Here is a 14297-nt window from a genome sequence, read left to right on the forward strand (position 1 = left end):
CAGAGTATGATCATTTTTGCTGAAGTGATCTTTCAAACCACTGTTTACTCCTGCAAGGCCAGAAATATGGTATCCTGGTCAGACTTTTCCTGTTGCAGGATACCCATATCCTCTTTTATTTTTATGATATACTGCCTACTATCATTTTCTGACTCCTGGCTCCTCTGCAGCCTCTTCTCAGAAGAGACCAGGTCAGATTCTGCCTTCTCTAATGCCATCAGTTGCCTATTGGCCAGATCTTGGCCTTCAGTACATTTATCTTGTATGGCTCCCATATATAAATATAAATATGCCGCTATCCTGACAATCTTGTCGTGCTCATCTTTGGCTTTAGGGGCCATATATAGTTCACTCAGGGCCACATGTAATGGACCCTGATCTCTTCATATGTCTGACCCTGTTTCAGTGATCTGGGGTGCGATTGCCTGCAACCAGACCGCCTGGTCCTGATGAGCCCACTCACCTCTCACAAATAGCTTATGTAAGAGGTGTTCTCTGGCTATTTTGATATCTACCAAGGTCATCATTCTGGAAATTGATTTCCTTCCTGATTTACAGAAGTTTGTATTTTATTTTGCAAAACAGACCGTTTCCTTAGAGCGTTCCTTGGAGGGGAGTTTTTACAGTGTAACACGGCGTGGTGATCCAACAGGATTCTGTATCCTGTCAGTTAGCACACCGTATTAATCTGCACAAGTGATAGATCTAATCCAGAATCCCCAGCTCGAGCCTCCAATCTGTTAAGTGACTTCAATTCAGCAATCCCACTAAGTCAGTGCCTCGTCTGGGACGCCCAAGGGAAGCCCTTATTTATATATTTTTATGACAAGTTATACTCTGGATGATAAACCCTTATATAACGCCCCTCTCTTTGAATCCCCCTGACCTCACTGAGCCAAGAAGTAGGTTTGCTTTGCAATTTAAAAGATTTATTGGAAAAAATGAAACAATATATATATATATACATTAATATTTGATATCACACTTAAGAATATGACAGTGATCAACAATGGATAATATTACAATTGTACGCTTATTTAATTACTTAGGAGTTGGTATAGGAAGGAAAAGGTAACTGAGAATGCTTTTATGGTTTCAAGGGAAAACAATGATGGAAAGAAGTCAGTACTGAAATAAATTGATAGGGTTTCATAAGAGATAATATGTTCACTTTTCCCCTTGTGGCAATTCACTCCCCCCCTATGCAGTAGAAGGAGATGGAAGGGGAGCACACAACTTTCAGGAATACAAACAAAATGCAATACAAAGTTCCAGTTCCCCCCAGCGAGCTTAGAGGAAAACAGGTATGATTTTAAAGCAGGCAAATCCTTTTAAATGTGGTGGCAATGAAGTAAAAATATGCTAAAAATGCTTTTAATTCCCTATAGGAGGTTCAGCGTAGGTGATAGCTACTTTGAATTAGTTCAGGTCAGCACTATCAATGATTCAGGGATGGTTATCAGGTTGAAAACGGAATTCAATAACGGAAGCAAAAGACATATATTTTTACACGTGGTTGAAATGAAGCAAAATGTCAATTCGCGGCAATTTTTTCGAGTGCGTCGATCGCAATTATGGAATAACTATAAGGAATAGAAAGTCTGGGGATCTTAGCTTTAAAATGAAAGTTACATCTCGTTCCTAGCACCTACGATTCAAAAGATACGGACGATTTAGTGAAGGTAGATTCTCAAAATTGAAGTGGAGGATCAGAATGACAAAATGACACTTTTACAGCTTTGAAATCACAGAATGAAAACACGACTCCTATGATGCAGTTCTGGACAGGTTAAAATGTGTTGAATCAGATTATTTTAAACTAAGAGATTGGTTCTGGCACAGTTCTAGCTGAGTACTCACTCACACTATAAATTTGAAATAGGCCGTCAAGATCTGGTCAGGTTGGCTGTGGTTCTCTCGCCACAGACGGTCTTTATTACCGGTTCTGCTCACAGCGATCTGGTCTGGGCCTGCTAGCGGCACTGCGGTCGGGTCTGGGTCTCTGGTTCTGCTGGTCTGGTCTGGGTCTCTGGTTCTGCTGGTCTGGATCAAGTGGATTCTGGATACAGCACTGCTTTCTGGGTACTGGCACCGGGTTCTAGCCAGAATCAAACAGCTCAGCCTGGCTGCTTGAATAATTTGGAAAAGATTTTGAGGCCTGCTGAAAAAGTTCTGAAGTCTTGATTCTAAGTTCTGGAGATGCTCCTTCTGGATATTGTCTGGTCCGGCAGAGTGCTTCGCAAGAAAATGGAAAGTGAGTGTCTTGCCTGTCCAAAGCAGTCTCTTTTTATGTGTTTTGAAAATGGGTGTGTGCGTGGGCATAACTAAGCCTGCCCCTCACAACTTATCATTGGCCAAGCTCTCCTCTCTCCCTTGATTGGGGGAAGGAATGGAGTGCCATCAGGCATCAATTTTATGGCATACAGAACAAACACTCCCCTTGTCAATTTGCACACAAATCTATTTTTGATCCAAATACATATTTATCTATGTTCCATTTTTCTTATATTATATGTCCAGTTAACATATTTTCTGTAGCACAAAACCATCCGATCCCTGTCTTTGTAAGATGTTGTGTCCACTTATGACAGAATTCTGCCCTTTTCATCAAGACCACAACCTCTAAACTTTTCCAGAATTTACACAAACATGCACAAGGAATATGGGCATCAGATGATAGTGTCAGATTTTTAACATACAGATATTCAGAGTAATACCTTATTTTCCGCTACTACCCCCCCAGAACATACCACAGAGTCCTAACACCTCTTAAAATGTCCACAGAAAAATCACAAGAATAATGATATTAATTATATTATTTTGACAAGTCCGTACTATGAATTATCCATCTTTTTAAAATTATGCTCTGGCCCAGAGGGGTGTGGTTTCCCAAAGCATATGGTGAAATTTCTGGTTTATCCACTTCCTCCAACTCAGGTTGCTCACAGAGGCACTGCTCCTCCCAGTTTCTCCCAAGAGGAAGCCATTTACGACCCCCCCTAATTTAACATTTGCCTGAGCCAAGGAAAGCTCATTGTTCTGTTTCCCTGCTCCCAGATGCTCCTCCCCTTATTCAATCAGAGAGGTGTAATCTCCTTTTGGTGGGAACAGCAGAAGGCAGCCAGGCCTGCGAATGCAGTGGCTGGGCAAGTTTCAACTCCTGTCGGGGGTAGTTGCTGGGCAGAATTCAATCTCTTCAAGCCAGGCTTCAGCCAAATGTCGCTTTTGTTCCCAGTTTTCTTCATTCAAATCAAACTTTCAATTTTTACACATGCAGCTAGAACACTGATTCGAAGTTCAAAACCATGACTTTTAAACAGTTGCAACCTATGTGACACTCAAAAGTAGGTCACTCATTTATTTTAAACATTTCGATTTTAGTGGCTTTAAGTCCAATTTCACTTCAGCTGCTGACATCCACAGCTCAGCCAGTTTTGTTATAAACATTGTTTTGGGCTCTTCATCTTTCCAGATTTTGTATGCACACAAGACTACATTCTGCCAAATGTCTGCTGGTGTTCAGTGAGATTTTTGAATATTTTGCAATGTTTAAAATAGGCATTTTTAGGTTGCATTTCACAGAAACAAAGGTGATTTCAAAACGCTTTTTTGAGCTAACAGGCACTGCTGTTTTTCCTTTGGCACCACGTTTCTCTCATGGCGCTTCTGGCCCCTCACGCTCGCACTGGTGGGTGGTAGGTCAGGCGCGGTTTTCCTGGATTCTGGCGCAAATGTGGGCTTTTCGGCCATCTTGGATTTTCTAAGCCCACAGCACCAAATGTTGCAGCATAATAGTTCAAACGTGGGTCAAGACACCCAACAGCTATATGTGAGATAAGGCTCACTAACACAGATGGGCTAAGTATGAGATAAGGCTCACTAACACAGATGGGCTAAAAGATGCACAAGGCTCACTAACACAGATGGGCTAAATGTGAGATACGGCTCACTAACACAGATGGGCTAAGTGTAAGGTAAGGCTCACTAACACAGATGGGCTAAATGTGAGATACGGCTCATTAACACAGATGGGCTAAATGAGAGAAAAGACTTGCGAACACAGATGGCTTAAGTGTGAGATATGGCTCACTAACACAGATGTTCTAAATGAGAGACACGGTTCACTAACACAGCTGGGCTAAATGAGAGACCGGCTCACTAACACAGATGGGAGAAATGAGAGATAAGGCTCACTAACACAGATGGGCTAAATTCGAGGTATGGCTCACTCATACTGATGGGCTAAATGTGATATACGGCTCATAAACACAGATGGGCTAAATGTGAGATAAGGCTCATTAACACAGATGGGCTAAATGTGAGATAAAGCTCACTAACACAGATGGGCTAAATGAGAGATAAGGCTCACTAAAACAGATGGGCTAAATGAGATATAAGGCTCACGAGCACAGATGGGCTAAATGAGAGATAAGGCTAATTAACACAGATGGGCAAAATGAGAGATAAGGCTCAGTAACATAGATGGGCTAAATGAGAGATAAGGCTCACTAACACATATGGGCTAAGTATGAGATAAGGCTCACTAACAAAGATGGGCTAAATGATGCATAAGGCTCACTAACAAAGATGGGCTAAATGTGAGATACGGCTCACTAACACAGATGGACTAAGTGTAAGGTAAGGCTCACTAACACAGATGGGCTAAATGTGAGATACGGCACATTAACACAGATGGGCTAAATGAGAGATAAGGCTCGCGGACAAAGATGGGCTAAGTGTGAGATAAGGCTCACTAACACAGATGGGCTGAATGTGAGATGAAGCTCACTAACACAGATGGGCTAAATGAGAGATAAGGCTCACTAAAACAGATGGGCTAAATGAGATATAAGGCTCACAAGCACAGATGGGCTAAATGAGAGATAAGGCTCACTAACACAGACGGGTTAAATGAGAGATATGGCTCACTAACACAGATTGGCAAAATGAGAGATAAGGCTCACTAACACAGATGGGCTAAATGTGAGAAAAACTCACTAAGACAGACGGGATAAATGAGAGATACAGCTCACTAACACAGATGGGCTAAATGTGAGATAAAGCTCACTAACACAGATGGGCTAAATGAGAGATAAGGCTCACTAACACAGATTGGCTAAATGAGAGATAAGGCTCACTAACATAGATGGGCTAAATGTGAGATACGGCTCACTAACACAGATGGGCTAAGTGTGAGATATGGCTCACTAACACAGATGGGCTAAATGAGAGATAAGGCTCACTAACACAGATGGGCTAAATGAGAGATACCCTCGCTAACACGGATGGGCTAAATGTGAGATAAGGCCCAATAACATAGATGGGCTAAATGTGAGATACGCTCGCTAACACAGATGGGCTAAATGAGAGCTAAGGCTCACTAACACAAATGGGCTAAATGAGAGCTAAGGCTCACTAACACAGATGGGCTAAATGTGAGATAAGGCTCAATAACATAGATGGGCTAAATGTGAGATGCCCTCACTAACACAGATGGGCTAAATGAGAGTTAAGGCTCACTAACACAGATGGGCTAAATGTGAGATAAGGCTCAATAACATAGATGGGCTAAATGTTAGATACGCTCACTAACACAGATGGGCTAAATGAGAGATAAGGCTCAATAACATAGATGGGCTAAATGTGAGATACACTCACTAACACTGATGGGCTAAATGTGAGGTAAGGCTCAATAACATAGATGGGCTAAATGTGAGATACCCTCACTAACACAGATGGGCTAAATAAGAGCTAAGGCTCACTAACACAGATGGGCCAAATGTGAGATACGGCACATTAACACAGATGGGCTAAATGAGAGATAAGGCTCGCGAACACAGATTGGCTAAGTGTGAGATAAGGCTCACTAACACAGATGGGCTAAGTGTGAGATATGGCTCACTAACACAGATGTTCTAAATGAGAGACACGGCTCACTAACACAGATGGGCTAAATGAGAGACCGGCTCACTAACACAGATGAGCGAAATGAGAGATAAGGTTCACTAACATAGATGGGCAAAAATGCGAGGTATGGCTCACTCACACTGATGGGCTAAATGCGAGATACGGCTCACTAGCACAGATGGGCTAAATGTGAGATAAGGCTCACTAACACAGATGGGCTGAATGTGAGATAAAGCTCACTAACACAGATGGGCTAAATGAGAGATAAGGCTCACTAAAACAGATGGGCTAAATGAGATATAAGGCTCACGAGCACAGATGGGCTAAATGAGAGATAAGGCTCACTAACACAGACGGGTTAAATGAGAGATATGGCTCACTAACACAGATGGGCTAAATGTGAGATAAAGCTCACTAACACAGATGGGCTAAATGAGAGATAAGGCTCACTAACACAGATTGGCTAAATGAGAGATAAGGCTCACTAACATAGATGGGCTAAATGTGAGATACGGCTCATTAACACAGATGGGCAAAGTTTGAGATATGGGTCACTAACACAGATGGGCTAAATGAGAGATAAGGCTCACTAACACAGATGGGCTAAATGAGAGATACCCTCGCTAACACGGATGGGCTAAATGTGAGATAAGGCCCAATAACATAGATGGGCTAAATGTGAGATACGCTCGCTAACACAGATGGGCTAAATGAGAGCTAAGGCTCGCTAACACAAATGGGCTAAATGAGAGCTAAGGCTCACTAACACAGATGGGCTAAATGTGAGATAAGGCTCAATAACATAGATGGGCTAAATGTGAGATACGCTCACTAACACAGATGGGCTAAATGAGAGATAAGGCTCAATATTATAGATGGGCTAAATGTGAGATACGCTCACTAAGACTGATGGGCTAAATGTGAGATAAGGCTCAATAACATAGATGGGCTAAATGTGAGATACGCTCACTAACACTGATGGGCTAAATGTGAGATAAGGCTCAATAACATAGATGGGCTAAATGTGAGATACGCTCACTAACACAGATGGGCTAAATGAGAGATAAGGCTCAATAACACAGATGAGCTAAATGTGAGATACGCTCACTAACGCTGATGGGCTAAATGTGAGATAAGGCTCAATAACATAGATGGGCTAAATGTGAGATACGCTCACTAACACAGATGGGCTAAATGAGAGCTAAGGCTCACTAACACAGATGGGCTAAATGTGAGATAAGGCTCAATAACATAGATGGGCTAAATGTGAGATACGCTCACTAACACAGATGAGCTAAATGAGAGATAAGGCTCAATAACATAGATGGGCTAAATGTGATATACGCTCACTAACACAGATGGGCCAAATGAGAGCTAAGGCTCACTAACACAGATGGGCCAAATGAGAGCTAAGGCTCACTAACACAGATGAGCTAAATGAGAGCTAAGGCTCACTAACACAGATGGGTTAAATGAGAGCTAAGGATCACTAACACAGATGGGCTAAATGTGAGATAAGGCTCAATAACCTTGATGGGCTAAATGTGAGATACGCTCACTAACACAGATGGGCTAAATAAGAGCTAAGGCTCACTAACACAGATGGGCTAAATAAGAGCTAAGGCTCACTAACACAGATGGGCCAAATGAGAGCTAAGGCTCACTAACACAGATGAGCTAAATGAGAGCTAAGTCTCACTAACACAGATGGGTTAAATGAGAGCTAAGGCTCACTAACACAGATGGGCTAAATGTGAGATAAGGCTCAATAACATGGATGGGCTAAATGTGAGATACGCTCACTAACACAGATGGGCTTAATGAGAGGTAAGGCTCACTAACACAGATGGGCTTAATGAGAGCTAAGGCTCACTAACACAGATGTGCTAAATGAGAGATGAGGCTCGCTTACACAGATGGGGTAACTGCAAGATATGGCTCCCTAAGACAGAAACGCCAAATACAAGTTTTCATTCACCAACACAGATGTGCTAAATGCGAGATAGGTTTAGTAAGGCAGATGGGTGAGACATGGCCGAATAAGACTAGTGGTCTAGTAGGTTCTAGCAGGAATGTCTAGATGCACACCAATTCTTACCTGACTATCCTATGAGGATAGTAGCGATGTCATTGCTATAGGCCAAAGCTCCTCTAAAATTGGGGAGAGACTTTAAGGTTCCAGCTGCTGTCTGGCAGTATCTTCGTTGTAAGGCCCAAAGTATGGAGATAACTGGTCTCTACTGAATGTTCTTGGGTGCCAGCTCATACTTGTTTCTTTGTTAGTTAGTACTGAACCGACAGGTTGGGTCTCCTGGCATTATTGTGAGCTGCAGTGATTTAGTTGATATTGCTTGTGTACTCTATGGGTTCTGCCTCCTGCCCTTCCCCAATTTCGTTGTGTCCCTTTTTTTTCTCCTACTGTCCCTCTATGGTTTGGTGGGGACAGAATTCAGTAATATGAGTTGTCTCTTGTCTAAATTGTATTAGACTTCTGCCAGCAGGTGGGTTGTTCCTGCCTCGTATAATGCTCTGAGGAATTTGACCGAATGCATGGTGGGCGTGCTCTCACCTCGGCTTTTTGAAATATTTAATTAAGTGGAATGATGGTAGACCAACCTCCAGATAATGTGTGGGGCTAATCCACACACATTACCCTATGCTCACACCACGGCAAACGCATAGACCTGGGTACTCTGGGTGTACACAGGCTACAGGCAACGTCCTACCTGTCATATTTAGTTGGAATGTGACATCCAGGAATGCACCATGTCATCACCAGGAAGGGAGAGAACCAAGCTCCCCCCTGTGATAAGCTGCCTGATTAACTAAAACGCCTCAGTGGATCTGCCCTGCTAATTTGTTAGGCTGTGCAGCTGGTAGCAGTGATTAACATACCAATAAAGGGTACTTCAAACAGGCCCGCATGGGGCCTGGCTGCAGAGATTAACAAGGGAGACAAGAAACCCAACAACCTTTCATATGTAACTCTGTCAACCTGAAACCAGCTCCCACCCTCAGTATCAATGACATTGAACTCACATTGAACAGGATCAATGACATTGAATTGTCATGTCTGGGACTGCTGTTTGCAGTAGGCAACCCTGCTAGGGGGACCCCATTAATAAGGTACAAGAATGGGTTTGCAGGAGTCTTAGAGTCTAGTCTCACCGCAGCTTCAAGGGAGACCTGCTGCTTTAATCAGGAACCACAGAGGGATCCATTAACCAGAGAGACTATTTGATCAACCACAGACAGAAAGATCTTTCTTCTCAGACAATGTATCCACCATTTTAGTTCTGAGGCATACCTTGTTCCTGTTTTCACCCCTTTACCTTTCCTGTTGCAAAGCACTCTGGTTATGATCTCACACATACAGGAGATTGTTGGTAGGCACCCCAGGATTGGTTCATTAAGGTAGGTTTAGGCTACACTAATCACTGTGGACCAATTGGATTTAAAAGAGGGCCGGAGACCCTCTTTTGGCAGATCATCTGAAGACTTTGCAAGGAGCAGCAAGAAGATGCTTTACTCAGAGGACCCTCCAGTCGCTCCAGAACCAGTACCCAGCCAGCACAAAGCCTGCCTTGCTAGGCTCTGGAGCAAGATTCCTGGATAGGAAGTGCCAGAAGGTCTCTGAACCTACAACCAAGGACAAGGCAGCTGCCTACAACTTCCCCCACAGCTGTGGGTCATCTGCCTTAAAGGAATGCATGAGCCAAGTGAAGAAGCTGAGAGAAGTTCTTCTAGAAGCATCTACCAGTGTTCACCTCACAGGACATTTTTTCAAGACAGTCAAGTTCCTCGAGCTACAATCAATGGCAACCCTGACCACTGTGAAGTGTCCATCGCTTAAATACATCAGTGACGTCTCGACAGGTGCTTCAGAACTGCTGAACAGCACTGAGACAACAATTCCTGACCCTGAGCTTCTGTGTAGGCCAGCCTGCAGCCGTTCGTCCAGCTCCGCTCACCGAACCGTCTTGCTGCCTGATACCCCCAGGTCTCTAACTCTGTCGCAGAAGCCTGCAAAGCACCCTGGAGCTGACTCAATCCTGTCAAGCACCAAGAAAACCTACAGCACAAGATACATTGTGGTTCTGCCTCCTGGATCTTCCCTGAAGGCCCCTAGTGACATTGTAAAACCCACCGCTCCCTTTTGTGCTAGAGCCAAGAAACCTTGAACTGATGTGTTTATTAACCATACCGACTACCCTCCTGTCAATATCCAGTGTGCATCCCGTTTTCTTCTTTGAAAATGCCTGTCCTCTGCATTCATTTACAGAGCAGGTTGTATTTCGTAGTGTTGTTAGACTGTCTGTTGTGATATAAATAGAGTAGATATTTTTGATACAAACTTGTCTGGACACTCCTTATATCATTGGGTAATAATAGTATTTTCGCTATGTTTCAACTAGCCAACGATCCACAACCTTTTGGAGATAAGCCTGCCGTTCCATCCACGTTACCAAAATTGGACTAGCAGGTTTATAATTTGATTGTGTTACCAATCTGTTCAGATCCCTTCTAGTGTACTAAAGGTGTGGGGCTGACTGATAATTTGGAAAGTGATATTAACCGCTGGAGCACTCGTGCCCTGGAAGTTGATTTGTCACAGGTGCTTAATAGGCTTCTTGTTTTAGAGCAGATCCCTGGCCCTTATGTCAGAATGAGAGAGAAGAATGCTCTCAGTTGTCCCAAACCACATTCCCCTCCATGACGAGGAAAAGGGCTGACTGGGGACACTATTGGGTGTCCTATCTTCTTTCTGAAAAAGGCGTGTGGCCTGTTCCTTGCAATGTAGTAGTGTGTCATGTTTGGAACATTGGAACATAGTTGAGTGGCTTCTTGCTTTCAATCCTCCAACTATTGTAATATGAGGCCCATCCATGCTGGGCGAGGTGTGTTCGACCCGCCCATTCTGGTGATTTGACCAGCGTTGCATGGTACATTCTGGGTACCAATTCTGAATTAACCTATGGTTGACATTTTCTCCAAGTCTATGCTCCTTTTAGTACTAAGATATCAAGACAAATCTGCTGGCACATCATACTAGAGTCTGAAGGAGCAGGCCAGTATTTGGGCACTTTGGCACCTGTCATTCGGTGCTGTTGGTACTTGTTTCTTCAGTCCACCTGAGAGATGGTGGCTCCAGGGGCTGCAGACTACAGGGCACGATTGCTTGTCGATCATTTTGAGGCACCCGCCTCTATGTAGGAGGTCCTGAGTGCAGCTCCATTGGTTAGAGGGTCCCCTTTTTCAAATGATTGGCTGGCTTTCACACTTGAACCTCCGCTGGGTAGCAGTTGCCGGAGTATTTTTGGATGGGATCTTTTCTGGTTGACTCTTCCTGCTCTCCTAGTCCTGGGTTGTAGTTGTTATTCTTTTGTGCTGCTGGGAATGCTGGACCCCTGCCCGGGTCAGTTCCTCCTCCAGGATCCTCATGGTGGAAGTTACCCAGTGTTGCTTTCTTCCATAGCCGTTGGTTGGATGTTCTCTTATTTTCTGGCCATCCCTGGGGTTGGATGGATCGGGGCTGAGGCTCTGGACATGCCTGAAGCAATACTATTGAACAGTCATGTATTGTTCCTGTCTTTTACCCCTCACATGTTGAAGTCTTTGAGGGGTGTCCTTCACACGCATCATTTGTTCTTTCTCATAAAGGGTTACGGATGAGGCTCGAGGGTGTAGAAGAGTGGCCATTCCTTTTCGGTCTAAATGAGTGCCAGCCTGATCATTGTATCTTGGAGATGCTTCATAGAGGAAGAGAGGATGTGCAGGTAATTCTCTGATTACCTACGTTAATCCTCATTACACCTAGTCCTACTCTTCCTTATTACACAAAGTACTGACGCCCCACCTCTCCCTGCTCTGGGATTTGATCGTCCCAATTCTTTTGGGTATAGACATGAGTGTTAGGGGACTGGGCAGGTGCTCTATAGCCTGAGCTATTAGGGGGAGGTAACTGAGTGGATGCAGGGTCTATGGTAATTGAGACAGGGTGTGATCTTCAGCCTATGCTCATGTTAATGGTTTTGGACCAATGGATAAGCCAGAGTGAATTCTAAAGCATCTAATCCTGGGGGGAGCATTCTCAAAAGTGAGGTGGAGTACATTCCCGAATATGTATTGGGTGCATCTGGACTGAACCACCGTTTGGGGGCATGTAACACTGTGATGGTGTGGGGGTCTTCATACTGTGTTGTCCTCCATGTTGAACTAGTTTGTAAGGAAAAGGAGTGGCTTCTGTATTGAGTGGGGCAGTGGACATTTCTTGCCACCTGGTCTTGAGAGACAGTTGTAATTTATACAGAAGACTGCATTGTGGTGTGTGTGTGTGTGTGGACCTGCCAACGCTCCTACACTGACTGATGCAGTGCATGTTGTGCGTGGTAGTGGTGCGTGCACTGAGTGAGAGTATGACTCATACCCGTTTTAAAAGGACTTTCATGGCAATGATTCCACAATAGGTATGCAAACTAACCCAATCATCAAGAGAAAGTTATTCTGGATCATTCTGGAAACATGCTAGGGTCTCTTATGGTTGAGCCCATGCAGTGAAGGGGGCAGACTGTTTTATGGGGCACCGTGTTCTGTGGAGGCTTCTTGTCTTCTGTCCTTACAAAGGTCTGGGGTTTGATCCTCTGTAGCATTTGTCCTGCCCTACTGCGGGAGTCTTCTGTCTGGGCTTCCCTTGACTTCAAATTCTGGCTTAACCTCAGTGGTCTACCACAGTGTGTAGGCCATCCAGTCTACTGCCGCTCCTTGAGCTGTTCATGACTTGCTCCCTGTTGACCTGATTGCCTGTGCATCTGAGTATTCTCTGGTTGCCTGTGTCCTTGGCTTCTTCTTCTGTTTTCGCCCCCTGGTTATTTTGCTTTTCTGGTTGGTTGGTCTTCTGTTCGCAGTGACTCTGATTCATATTGTGCTCGTCGCCTGCCTGCGGGCCTCGTGTTGCCTGGATCGCCTCCTGTCCCATCAGCTCCTTTGCATGAAGTCGTGCTGCTCTCTGTTGCCTGCATTCTTTCCCTCTTGGACTCTTAGCATTTGTTAGGTGAATAATTGGGATTTTACCCGTGATTACTTGTAATCGATGTCCATAGAGACATGTCATCATGTTTTAAGAAAAGAAGGATAGGACAACTATGGCACACCCTAGTAAGGAAAAATATTTGTAAATGGTAAGAGTCAACTTGGATACTGGGTGTTTGGAAAATTTGCTAATCAAGTATGAGGTGCAGAGGAGAGAGGGGCAACCTTGACACCTTGGTTGCACAAAACAATGAAGAGAATATAAGTTCCCAAGCCGGGAACTTACGTCCCCTGCACACTATCTAATATCTGGAATACCAGACCAACAATTAAATATATCTAACCAGTAATGTTTCTTAATAAATTCAAGAAGATCTGTAAATGGTAATACATAGAAAAAGGTAATTTGTTCAAAAAAATGACTTTGAATCAGATAAGGTTACAAGAACCATTCTTCATTGTTTATTCTTGATGTTGAAGCTGTGGAAGGCCCAACGCGTTTCGAGTGATACAACACTCTTCATCAGGGGCAATAACAAAGGTTTCTAGGAAAAAATATATATAATATGTACATTAGGAATTTTATTTATACCAACAACGTTTGTTCAACAACATTTCTAAATAACTCATTTTAGATCAGTATATGTATCACAATAACCCATGACATACAAGGATTACATATGTGGCAGAACGTTTGACATTTTAAATGTACAGAGTATACACTAACCCGCAAGAGGACAACCTGTCCCTCATTAATATGTAAAGAAACTAATGGTAAATTCACTAGGTTAATAGTATCTTCTCTGCTGTGATCGAATGAGGAAATATATAGAAAAAATATATAGAATAACTACTGATAGTGAATTCATTGAAGTTCTAATATGACAAGGTAAGAAATTGTGCAACTATTTAAAGAGTCTAACCTTGTGTTTTTATTATGAAGGAGGTTCTTCAAGAGAACGGGGGTGGTCTGGGACGGGAATCCCAGGCCTTCATCTAAACAAGACAGCGGGTCTTTGATGGTAAGTCCTTATCTGTAGAAATAGAGTAGACATCAAAGACGTCTATTTAGACCGTTGTGAGTGACATAGTGAGGATAGAATAAGTTAAGACAGTAATGAGTCACTTACAGCGGTATCGCGGTTGATCAGTATCAAGGTAGCTGAGGGGAAGTGGTAGTCAACAACCGCAAGTGGTCTGGAGGTTACTCAGGACTGGAGCACTGAGAAAAAGTGAACTGAAAAACGAAGGTAGAGTCTCAGTAATGGACAAAGGAAGTGAATAGGGTGTTCGAAAGCTTTGTTCTGAAAAAGAATCCTGGGTTGAGCCAGTATTGGAAGCCTAACATTCTTACCTAGTGT

The sequence above is a fragment of the Ambystoma mexicanum genome, chromosome 10 (assembly GCF_040938575.1).
Source record: "Ambystoma mexicanum isolate Mex_15411 chromosome 10, UKY_AmexF1_1, whole genome shotgun sequence".
Lineage (NCBI taxonomy): Eukaryota > Metazoa > Chordata > Amphibia > Caudata > Ambystomatidae > Ambystoma > Ambystoma mexicanum.